Source organism: Ambystoma mexicanum, chromosome 3q (assembly GCF_040938575.1).
Source record: "Ambystoma mexicanum isolate Mex_15411 chromosome 3q, UKY_AmexF1_1, whole genome shotgun sequence".
Lineage (NCBI taxonomy): Eukaryota > Metazoa > Chordata > Amphibia > Caudata > Ambystomatidae > Ambystoma > Ambystoma mexicanum.
Genome location: NC_090926.1, coordinates 111,885,855 through 111,898,516, shown reverse-complemented (window position 1 = coordinate 111,898,516; position 12,662 = coordinate 111,885,855).

Here is a 12,662-nt window from a genome sequence, read left to right as displayed (position 1 = left end):
TGATACTGCGTTTCCTATTCCCCAGATCTGGGTCAGATCTTGGTCCTGTTTGGCTCCGCTTTTATTTGCCGCCGAAGCCTGTGACCCAAGCCTCGTCCTAGCTTTGGACATGTGTGGATTTCTTTACCGGTGAGCTTCTTTAACGTGTTTCTCGCTTCGGGCCTTCAGGTCCCGGAATGCGTTGTGGCGATCTGTTTATTCCCGGCTGTGGAATGTACCCAGCAGCGTCGTGGCTGCTAGAATGTTTTATGCCCCGCTTCTTGGAGCCTGATGGAGTTTTCTCCCCCGGTTTTGGCACTCGTTGTTGGGGAGCTATAGAGTGACTCTGGGGGCTTCCTTTGTGGGTCCTTTGCGATCCCTTTCTTCGTAGCTAATGGGTGTTGCGGTTCCCGGATGCCTAGTTTGTACTTGGGCCTCTGCTGATTTTCAATTATTGTGTACTCCCCAGCCTGGGGGGTCTGTCCCTCGGGGAGCCGATGGCCCGTTGAGAGGTATTTGGGCGGGGCTTCTCTCCGTGTTTCTGTGCTTTTTTTATTGGGGGGGTCTTCGAGGGGGGAGACCATATCTCTAACGCTTCGGTAGAGTTTGCCGGGATCGTAGTTTTGATCTCTTATATGTCTGTGAGGAAATGCTCCCTTATCGCCCCATCCCCCAGTGTTCCGTTCTGTTATCCCACAACGCTGTGTTCGGGGGCGGCGATGCTGTCTGTGCCTGGGGGGGGCGGCTCCCTCCCCGCTGATCCCGGGATCTCTTTCCTGCCTCGTACCTGCTTGTATTGCTTCTGCTGCTCTGCAGGGCTTCGCTTGGCTCGGCCGACTGCCACTGGGCTCAGCTGGTCTCTGCCGACTGTTCTCCGCCTACCGCTTCTGCCGCCTTCTCTTCCGGACCCCACCCGGGGCCGGGTGGGTGTGCGGCTTCACATGCCTTGCCGCCTCCTTCTCTCGGCTGGCTTCTCCCACGTCTGCTTCCTCTCTTGCCGGAGCTGCGATGGCTCCGAACCCTGCCTGCTTCTCTGTGTTGTCGTCCCGTCGGGGCGGAGCCCTCCTCCCGACCTCTCGTCCCTCCGATGGGGTTCACTCTGGAGGAGGTCCTGCTTCTCTCTTTTGGGCTCCGCCTTGTGGCACCCGGGGTTTTCGCTGGATCTGTCTGGTTGCAGTCTCTGGCAGTTGGCGGGCTCGGGGCCCCAGCTCTTGTCGGGGCTGCTGCGCCGGCGAGAATGCTGTCTTGGGCCGGAGCTAAAGTTTCAGCTCGATCGCCTCCGACCTGCTCGATCCTGGTGCTTCTCCCCTTCTTCACCTTTCGTGGAAGGTAGGCAAGTCTTGGGGGGGCTTGGTGCTTGCTTATTTTGATTTCTTTATTGTTGCGGCCCGAGCTGGGGGACGGAGCTACGCTCACGCATGTCTACCCGGCTCGGCCGCCATCTTGGAATCTAGATGTACCTTTTTAGTGGTTTCTTTTATGGTTGTGTGAATGGTTATTCAGAAAAAGGTTTTGATTGAGCAAGATAGACAGGTTTATCGTCTGGGGCTGTGTGTTGCATTGCCTGCATCGGGTTGTAAAGAAGGGGGCTGCTGACGCTGTGCAAAGGTATAATCTCTATGTTTGTAGGCACAAACCCATGTGTTGGGAGGAAGGATAGCTCAGGGGCAACATTTTTGTCTTGGAAGCAAGACAACGCAGCGCAACACAGGTTTAAATCCCGACCCTGCGCTTACAAACCACTCGTTGGTATTAACGTGTTATAAATGAACAATTACTATTATAATTATAGATGTGTTTATATTGTGTTTTTGACAGGGATTAGGGCAGCTTTGTACAGTGCGGTTGTTTTTTAGAGGGATAATAAGGGTGATTTGAAAAAATATGGGGATGGAGTATTTTGACCTGGGGTCTGGGTGGACTGTGTATGGAGGTTTGTGTGGGGACACTTTAGAAGGGTCTGAGTAGAGCTATTCAGAAGGGTCTAAATGTAGAACTGTACTCAGTCGGTATGGAAATGGCAATGCAAATGGAAGCTTGTTGCGATGTATGCAGAGTGTGGTCTCCAGGTTCCTCTGCACAAATTATTGTTTTTAAGACATTCATTGTATGTGACTGACCGGACATTTCAAGGCATTTTCTAAGGGTTGAACCGCCTACATCAGTTGTGTCTTTTCAGCCACCCTGCCCTAAAAGTTTTTTTCTTGCTCTTCCATGTATGGCTTCCATTCCGTGTCCCATATTGCGTTGGGTGGTATTTTGCATTTTTCTTGTTTCCAGCTTTTTTACTCTTCATTCCTCGTTTTGGTTTTAGCATTGATATTTGTTTAGTTAACTGCCTGTGCTTTATCTCTACCTGTTTTTGACTCCAGTTTACTAACATTTATTTTAAAAAGCACGATTCAAACAAAACACATACCGATATAGGTGCATTCATATTGGTAGAGCCAACAGTTCCTCCCTCTTAAAACTGTGCAAATCTACCTGCACTGTTGCACAGGCTAGTAGAATTTGGTTTCACTCATACTAAAAAGTTGTAGTACATATGTTATTTAATGTTTTTTTAATATAGCACATGTATGTATTGAAATGTAAGTCCCTCAAATTGCTAGCCTGTTCATTAGGCGTTAAAGCCCTAGAGTAGATCATCGAGCAGAGCCCAAATCAGGTCGACCACCCACAAGGAAAGGAATCCATACAGGGCATACACGAGCAACGCACAACTGATTTCACTGCACAATTTTAATTCCAGAATTCCTCTGAAGCTCGAATGAAAGGTTGCCATGATGCCTAAGCTTGACCCCAAAATTGTGGACATCCTATTTGAGACCTCATGGCACAGGGGCAGGCGCCTGAGCATAACTGAATTATTAAGTGAGACCCAACATCTAACGCACAAACACACACACACGCGTGCACATAGGCACGCACCTGCGAGCGGAGAAGATGGCACTTTTTATCCTACTGGCACATGGCCCCACGCTTACCTACCAATCGCGACTCCTCTGAATAATTAGGGCTCAAACCACAATATAAAAATGGCACAAACTACTAGACTGTGTGGGAGTTGGGATGGTATTTCAGAGAGCTAGCAGAAGCAGAGGGACAGAACAGGAGGTGGCCAAGTGAAACAGGCCACATTATGAGAGAGTTTAGCAAAATAAAGTAGCAAAGCTACACTGTTAATTCAGACTTGCAGGAAAGAATTGAACAATGTGCCTTCTTGGGGCTTTGGCCTAGTATCTGACATTAGCCAGAGGACACTGAAGAGAAGTAGGAGAACAACCTGCTGGGGGCTCCAGCCCAGATCCTGGTTATAGCTGAAAAGACACCAGAGGTGGGGGGAAGCTTTGTAACCTTGCCAATCTGAAAAGATCCTGTGGCCCAAGCACAGGAGGGCCACCCTTGACTCTTGGCTGGGGAAATTACATTAGCTTGGAAAGGACGCAGGAGGAGGCTAGAAGTAAATTCTGACCAACGAGTCCTCTAAGGCAAGATGGGGGATAAGCTGCGTTGTCATGTCCCAGTAGAAGTGGGTTGCGTGGCTTGAGAGCCCTGGAGGTTGGGACATCTACTGCCAAAACGAAGGAACAACGTGTACTGTGGCACTTAAATTGCCCTCGACTGTGCGTGCATTGATGTATACTTTCCTGGGTACAGACACCCTGGAGCCTTGTGAGGATTAAAATAGAGATTGGACTAAGGACATTTGGTCTTCTTAGTTTAGGCCCTGCAATAAATGTATGTTGTTTTATGTTAAAAGATTTTTACACCGCATAACTTTTCCCCCCTGTGATTATCCAAACCATACTCTGATGAAGGAAAGAAAATTAGCAAGGGATACATAAGAGGGTGAGAAAGTGGGAAATAGATGCTGCAAACAAACAGCAGCAGGGATGCAGTGGGTTAAGAATGCGTTGTAAATGCATGGGTAAATGTCAGCCCAGTCAGAAGGACCATAGTACTGTGAAAAAGAGAGGACTCGGATGTGTCCTAGGGTGTTGTGGTAATTGGGTTGTCTTTCCAAGACAGATTTGAGAATTGTAGGTTAGCACAGCAGGTTAGGAAATATATCAAAAGCCTGACATCTTGATGTAAACAGATTACTGTTAGAAGTGTGTTCCATGCCATTTCATTCGAACACTTAATTTTAGATAAAGGGGAGATGGTGTGGTGCCTAAGCTGGAAGTGGACTATCAAAGTATAGTAATGCATACTCATCTGTCTATAGTGAGTAAATACACCCTGAGTTTCCTATAGAGGTTGTGTTCATTAGACTTTGTGAAATGCAGAGGTGGATGTGGGGCACACGCTGTAGTAGGGAGTGATGGGCCAGATGTCTGTCCTTTTGTATCCTCATTGCCTGCAGGCAGAGCGTGTGCAGTCTGCTGCACCTACCATCCACCTAGCCACCGGGATCAGGCCACAAGAGGTATGGCCTACTGGGCCTCCCATTATCAATATTGTACTTCAACCCCCTGTAAAGATGGCTGTGGCTGCTCCAGTAGATCTGCCGGAGTCCATGTGCACCATTGTCCTGCCTTTGCACAATTCGCATTGGTCGCTGGTCGTGTTCTAAGAATAACGCAGGGAGCCGGCAGACAAAGCCAGCCCCTCACAAAGGACTACCACTAAGAGCTGTGTCCCCTGTTTGGCTCGCATCATCTCCTGAACCTCTGCAGGCACAGCGTGTGCAGTCTGCTGCACTTACCATCTACCTGGCCACTGTGATCAGGCCACAAGGGGTAAGGCCTACTGGGCCTCCCATTATCAATATTATGCTACAACCCCCTGTAAAGATGGTCACCGCTGCCCCAGTAGATTTGCCAGAGTCTTTGTGCCCCATTGTCCCGCCTTTGCCCGACTTGGGTTGGTCGCCATTCTGCTTTCATCAGAATGATGCAGGAGGCTGGCAGACAAAGCCGGCCCCTCACAAAGGACTACCACTAAGAGCTGTGTCCCCTGTTTGGCTCGGATCATCTCCTGAACCTCTGCAGGCACAGCATGTGCAGTCTGCTGCACTTACCATCTACCTGGCCACTGTGATCAGGCCACAAGGGGTAAGGCCTACTGGGCCTCCCATTATCAATATTATGCTACAACCCCCTGTAAAGATGGTCACCGCTGCCCCAGTAGATTTGCCAGAGTCTTTGTGCCCCATTGTCCCACCTTTGCCCGATTCGGGTTGGTCGCCATTCTGCTTTCATCAGAATGATGCAGGAGGCCGGCAGGCAAAGCCTGCCCCCCACAAGGGACCACCACTAAGGGATGTGTCCTTTGTCTGGCCCTGTCTGGCCATAGCAGACCACCTGTTTCACCCCATAAATAACACATCACCCACACCAGAGTCTCCCTCCAGAAATCCAACCGTGGGCAGAATGAGTTCTGGTACCAGAGATAACCTCCCAGCCACTTCACAAGGTAAGGCATCCCCAGCAACTTGCGGGGTGCTCGGCCACCCAATTTGCAATAGCAACATGGTCCACTGCCCAGGAATGCTGCATTTAGTTGCTCTCCCTACCCCCATTTTGCCTGATCAGTTTCAGCTTCATCGCATCATGAAATTAACCATGAATGCAGAGGTTTCTACCCCCTCCCGCTCCCATGATCTTCTGATTAATTTTCCTTTGCAGCTGCCAGCCCTACCCTTATGGCTTGTAGGCCTGCGCTGGGCAAGCTTGGAAGGCCACATGTCACCCCAGCACGATGGGATCTCAACTGGACCATCACGCCAGAATCCTGATTCACCCACTGATGATGCCTACTGCAAAACAAGCCACCCTGCTATCCCACTATGGCTATCACAGCTACTGCAGACCAGCCCTTCACCCTGCCTGGCGTCTCTAGTTATAAAGCCAGTATCTCTACCAGACACCAACCCCAACAGTCTATTGCCCACACATGCTTACAACCATCGAAACGAACAAGGATCTGATATCCTTGGGCCTAGGTCCACGCGCTCGAGCTCCAGTCCTCCCGCCTGCACTCAGCAGCATAAGCCCTCTCGTAACACTCCTCCCTTCACTTACTATCCAACGAAAGAATGTTTTTGTAAACCCGTTGTACTACACGATACAGGCCGCCTGCTCCATCAGCCTCTGCTTTGAGAACTGTATTCAACCCACACCATTTCTCCCATTTATCACTCTTACAGCAGCATGTCATACCTGCATCCAGCTCCCTTCGACATGCACACAGTCAAGCCCCCCTTACAACACACTGAAAAGCAGGTCAGCTCTACCATCACATATAGAACCTACACCACAGCCTCCACCCAGGCTGGCACACAGATCCCTTGCCGGCTATCAACCACCATCTCCCTCCCATGTACAAGCACTGACAGAACCTCAAGGCTTTCTTACTGCACAATAATACCACCTATACCTTGTTCCATCCCACCACCTGCAAACTACTGCCTGTACACCTCTGTACACGTACCACCTCTACACATCCCGCTATAGCTGCACCCTCAAAATCTAATCATGCCGCTGGCCCATCCACTCCCCCCCAACCACTTTCATGCACATTCATCAACGCACGCTCTCTATCATTGCTCATGCCACGGATATTAGGGACCTCATCACTAACCACCATTTGGACATCTTAGCAGTAACTGAAACATGGCTATACCCTGTGGCAGGCCCAGCTCTCGCCATTGCTGTTGCGCAGGCCACACGATCCTGTGCTGTGACTGCCCTCTACACAAAGGTGGTGGAGTCACCCTCATCCATAAGGACACAATGACCTTCAGAACCATAGCCACCACTGCTCCACCCTCCTGTGACCTACTCAGCACAACCTAACAGTATCACCTACCTCAACCATAACCATTTATGTCATCTACTGCCCTCCTGGTCCGGCTAAATAATTTGATGATGAACTTGCACAGCTTCTCAGCACCAGTATTAGACCCACCTCCAAGTCCTCCACCTCGGAGACCTAAACCTGGGACTTAATGACCCATCAGAAAAATACGTCCTTTCGCTTTCTAATTCCTTAGCCTCTCTAGGATTCATACAACATGTCTCTAGCCCAACACATCGACTAAGAATGTAACTAGACTGGCTTGTAGACCTCAACTGCAATGCAATCAATGCAGCCATCAACCCCAATCTTTGGTCTGACCACCACACTATTACACCTCATGGTGCCTATCACCCTTGATAAGACATCTAATACCACCCTTTTACTCCCTGCAATCACTAGATGCTACTGCAACCTCACTAAAGAACAAAGCCACCCCGTCCTCACAGCTGAACTTACCCTCGCCCGAGCTTCTCTGCCTTCTAATCATACAGACTTGGTTGGCACTTGCAATACTGCCATCCTGTCAGCTATCATCGTCCCACTCAAACCTCGTAGAGCCAAACCAACTATGCACATTAATTCTTGGTTTACACCGTGTCTCCAAGCCATGCGGGCCAAGAAGCATGCCACTGAAACCAGCTGGCGCAAATCCCCACCAGCAGCTAACAAAGCCAACTTCCTCAATATTTTCACGGAATACAAGCAAGCCATTTTCACAACCAAAGCAACGGCTCTTTCTAACTGGATCTCTAAAGCCCAATCCCAATCATGCAAACTACTCTCTATCCTACGTGAGCTTGAAACCCCCATCAGACCAATTGCTAACTACACCAAAGATGACACCTGGTGCCAAAATATCCAAGATGCCCTCACTAACAAGCAGTGCTCTTCATAAGATTTGGAAGTGGGAGTATTTGACTGCCTTTATTTTGAAGTGGGAGTAAAATTAGTTTTTAGGGAGTAAAAATCTAACTCCAATTCCAAATGGGAGTATGTGAATGAAAATATTTTTTTAATAATTATTTCTTTGCACTTACTTATTCATACACATTACAAAAAATCATGTTTACTTGAACTGAACAGATAGTAATAATACCAGTTTCTTCCTGTGGTACTACCCGCAATACTGCCCAAACAAATCCATTGAGCTGTGTGGGTGAAAGCAGGGGTACAAGGTTCTACATGTCTGTTTCCTATTTTTTGTTGGGGGTATTTTTACTCCCTATTTACACTTTTTGGTTGTATTTGCCTATTTTTAGAGAGTAAAAGTGGCTGATACACCCCTTTTCTGTAGAGCTGCTAACAAGATTGCCACCCTTAAGACAAAAAATCGATAAGAGAGCCCAGTCTCTCCTTATTAACTTATCAAAAACCTCTAACTTGTCCTTTTAAATGAGACGAGGAAGTCTGCAAAAATCATCTGCAGCAGCATTGAGTGACTCTGGGCTGTATGTTATCTTAGATATATTCTTGTAACCTAGAGGGCAGTAGGGTATATCTTAGAGTAGCTCTGCTTGCCCACCCTGCATTCAGCATCTCAACCAAATCCACCATATTCAGGCTAGTAAGTGCCTCATGTGTATCTATTGAAAAGTTTGTGTCTGAAGCCCTGTGACACAAATACCACAATGCCCACAAACAGCCCCTCAAATTGGTTATATTATGGACCTCATGTTACGCTCACCTGGTATCCACGGGGACGCCTTCCAGCCGACTGCTCACTGGTATACTTCTCAGTGATTCCCAGATGTGGTCTGCGGGGAAGGTTCTGCCTGAAAATACAGGAGGTCTGTTTTCAAGACTGGCCAACGAGGTAAATATCCTCCCTCCACCCCGTATGATTTCAGCCCCTCTGGGCCCTCTCCTCACCTTATGGTAGAATAAGGCGTGCTCTCCGTCCTGCCTTCTTCACAGGGGCGTGTTGTCATTCATGGGCGTGTGCGGTCCAGTTACTTCACTGACGCCGGCCCGTTTGATGTCTTTCAGGTAGGTCTTATTGCTGTTCTTTTATATTGTTGTTATTCCTGCATGCCTTTCTTTGTTTAATAATGTCTCTTTTCTCCCTTAGATATTCGGAGCTTCAGCGTGGCGAACTGGTTTTGTTGAGCCTCGCTGGTAACTGATGGCGCGTAATGAGCGATATGATGCGGTAAGTAAGCGCTATGGGCAGCGCTGCGATGTCTTGCCTTTGCTAACCTGTTTTCCTTCTTTTCTCGTAGGTCGCGGTATTCTCCCAGCGTGTGTGGAATTTCCGGAGTGATGCCAGCCGAGAGGCGACCAGCCAGGTAAGCCTTTTGAGCAGTTTGTAATTTGCAATGTCTTTAATGCCTTCTTTAATGTTGTCTCTATCTTCCTCTTTCAGGTCGTTCGGTCCGGGAGGCGTGCGGATTCGAGGAAGCTGTTCACAGGAGCTGCGAGAAGATAAAGATGAGGATTGCAGGTAAGATGCTGCTGCTAACGGTATTCCTTTTGTCTTCCTGCAGGTTCTGCTTCTCCGGGGCTCGTGGGTATAGCTGGACACGGTGAACATCACGTTGCAATCTGCAAAGTAACGCGAAGCGTGTTGTCTTGCTCGGGTGTGGTTTAAATAGCCCCAACAAAGTAGTCCAGGTAAAGCAGTCCCTAGGCCACCACACCCAAAACACTAGTCCACATAGCTTGGTTCCTAGGAACCAAGCTATGTGGATGCCTCCATGTTGGCTGACAGTCTCAATAAAGTAGTTTCCCGAACACATGTCTTTCATGGTGTATGAGCCTGGTGCCATAGGCACCAGGACTGGCCCCAGGAGGGCTTTTGAAGTGGATGCCAGGCCCTAGAGACCCGAGTCCTAATCCCACCTGGCCAATGGGCTTGCCAGTGGGGGTTTGGGACGAGGGTCGTGACAGCACTCCCCCCTAAGGCCCCTCCCACAGTGTTCCTTCTGTCTGGCCCAGGTTTAGTTGGGAAGTTCTGATGAAATTTCCTGATTAGACGTGTTGCGTGGTTGTTCTCACCGGGCTCCCAGGATCTATCTTGCGGTCCGAATCCTTTCCAATCGACGAGATAATATAACTTGGACCTAGAGTATTTAGAATCCAGGATATCTTTGACTTCGAATTCTGGTTCTCCGTCCATAAGTATGGGCTTTGGTGGTGTCCCAATCCACGTACCGGGTTGCATTGGTTTCAAGAGGGACACATGAAATACCGGGTGGATTTGTAGATTAGGTGGTAAATCTAGTTTCATGGCTACTGGGTTCATAATTGCCTTGATGGTATAGGGTCCTAAGTATCGGGGATGAAAGGTCCGGGTTCCCTTGATGGGTACAAATTTAGCGCCTAACCAAACTTTGTCTCCTACTTGATAGTCAGGGGCTTTTTTTCGGTGTTGGTTGGCGAATTTCTTTTGTTTTTCCTTGGCGTGAATAAGATGTTTCTTTCGCCTTTTTGAAAGCCTGAGTGATGGTTGTGTGTAGAGTGTTTACCGCTAGCATTTCCAAGCTGGCTGGAAGGTCTAGTTCAGAGGTACGTGGATGTCCTCCATAAAGGGTATAGAAGGGCGTTTGTCCTGTGCTTGAATGCAAGGAATTGTTATATGCATATTCGGCTATCTATAGTAAGTCTTTCCAATTCCTTTGTTCGTGGTGCAGCATGCACCGTAAATATTGCTTGAGCGTCTGATTGGTCCTCTCGGTTTGGCCGTCCGTTTGGGGATGGTGACTGGTAGATAACCGAATGTCAATCTGCACCATAGCACAAAATTTTCTCAAGAAATTGGATATAAACCGGCTGCCTCGATCAGAGACCAGAACTGATGGGAAGCCATGTAGCTTAACAGCGCCCTCCAGGAACACTTTTGCTAAAGTGGATGCGTCTGGGAGGCCTTTGAGAGGAATAAAGTGTGCCATCTTTGAGAATAAGTCCACAACTACAAGGATGGTGTTGAACCCTTGGCTGGGAGGTAGATCAGTGATGAAGTCGAGGGAAAGAGTGTGCCATGGAACGGGTGGAATGTCCAATGGTTGTAGAAGACCAGATGGTTTTTGTTTTTGTGATTTATTTTGTGCGCAGACACCGCAGGACTGAATATACTGAATGATGTCCTTACGCCAGGTAGGCCACCAAAAGTTCTCTTTCACCTTAGCTAGGGGTTTGGCGATCCCAGGGTGCACTTCGATCAGTGAATCATGATAATCTGAAATAATATGCTGTTGTATTTCCTTCTTGGGTACATATAGGCGATCCCTAAATAAGGGTAAATGGTCCTTGATGGAATATTGTTCTCCTTGAGTTTGCCATGCAAGGGAAGCATCAGGATTCATTGTCCGTTGAATTTCTTTTCGTAGTTCTGCTTGTGTTAAGGCTGTCGTGATACCCAAGAGTTTGTCTTCAGGTATAATAGGTACTCGGTCTGGAGTTGTATATACCACTTCATCTATGCCCATACGAGATAAGGCACACGCCTTTCCGTTTCTGACCCCTGGTCGAAACGTGATTACATAATCATATTCAGCGAAGAAAAGGGCCCACCGCAATTGGCGCGAGGACTGGGCTTTGGCTGTTTTGAGATATTGCAGGTTTCGGTAGTCCCTGATGACTGTAATGGTGTGTCTGGCCCCCAGAAGGTTGTGCCGCCAGGCTTTAAAGGCGGATTTGATAGCCGGGAGTTCTTTGTCAGTGATGGCATAATGAATCTCTGGAGGTGAGAACTTTTTTGACCAGAAGGCCACAGATGCAGTTGGCCGGTTTCTGGGTCTCTCTGTGAAAGGACAGCCCCCATTGCTAGACTGGAAGCATCAGTTTCAATGACATAAGGGAGGTCTGGACGAGGATGTCGCAGGATTGGAGTGGAGGTAAACCTTTGTTTAAGTTCCTGAAAAGCTTCTTCGGTCCAAGCAAACCTTTTATTGTTTTTTCGTAATAATACTGTGATTGGGTGCACAACCTGAGAGAAGTCTGGGATGAACCGGCGATAGAAGTTCGCAAAGCCCAGAATGCTTTGTACCCCTTTCAGAGACGTCGGTGAAGGCTATTTCAAAATGGCGTCTACCTTGTGGACGTCCATTCTGATGCCTCCAGGAGTAAGGATCAAACCAAGAAACTATACTTCGGTGACTTGAAAAAGCATTTTTCAAGCTTTGCAAACAAGCGATGTTGACGGACTTGGTGAGGACTGAACGAACGTGCCAGACACAATCTTGTTTCGTGGCTGAGTACACTAAGATGTTGTCTATGTACACTAGAGCGCAAACGTCAATTAATTCCCTCAAGACGTCATTCATGAAGTATTGGAACGCCATAGGAGTGTTGCATAACCCAAAGGGCATGACTTGATATTCATATTAGCCGTACTTAATACGGAAGGCAGTTTTTCCATTCATCTCCGTTTCTGACTCGGACCAGGTGGTACGCTCCTCGAAGGTCCAATTTGGTATAAATCTGGGCATCTTTGACTTGGTTTAGCATCTCAGAGATAAGTGGCAAGGGGTAACGGTTCTTCATGATGATCTGGTTCAATGCGCGGTAGTCAATACAGGTTCTCAAGTCCCCTTCCTTCTTCAGTACGAAGAACAAAGGACTGGCTGCTGGGGACTTCGATGGGCGGATAAATCTGTTTGCAAGGTACTGGTCTAAATAGGATTTCAAATGAAGGTTTTCTGGTTCTGTGAGAGCATAGATCTTGCTGCAAGGGATTTGTGCACCAGCAACAAGGTCGATCTGACAGTCATAGGGCATGTGCGGCGGCAATGTATTGGCATGGTCCTTTCGGAATACATCCTGGAAATCATGGTATTCACTTGGCAAGGTATTAGTTTTCCCCAGGGTTGATACTGTCTCTCCGGGAGTCATGGGAATACAGACGTCGGGTTTCTCCTCTTGATAATAGCAGGCAGGGG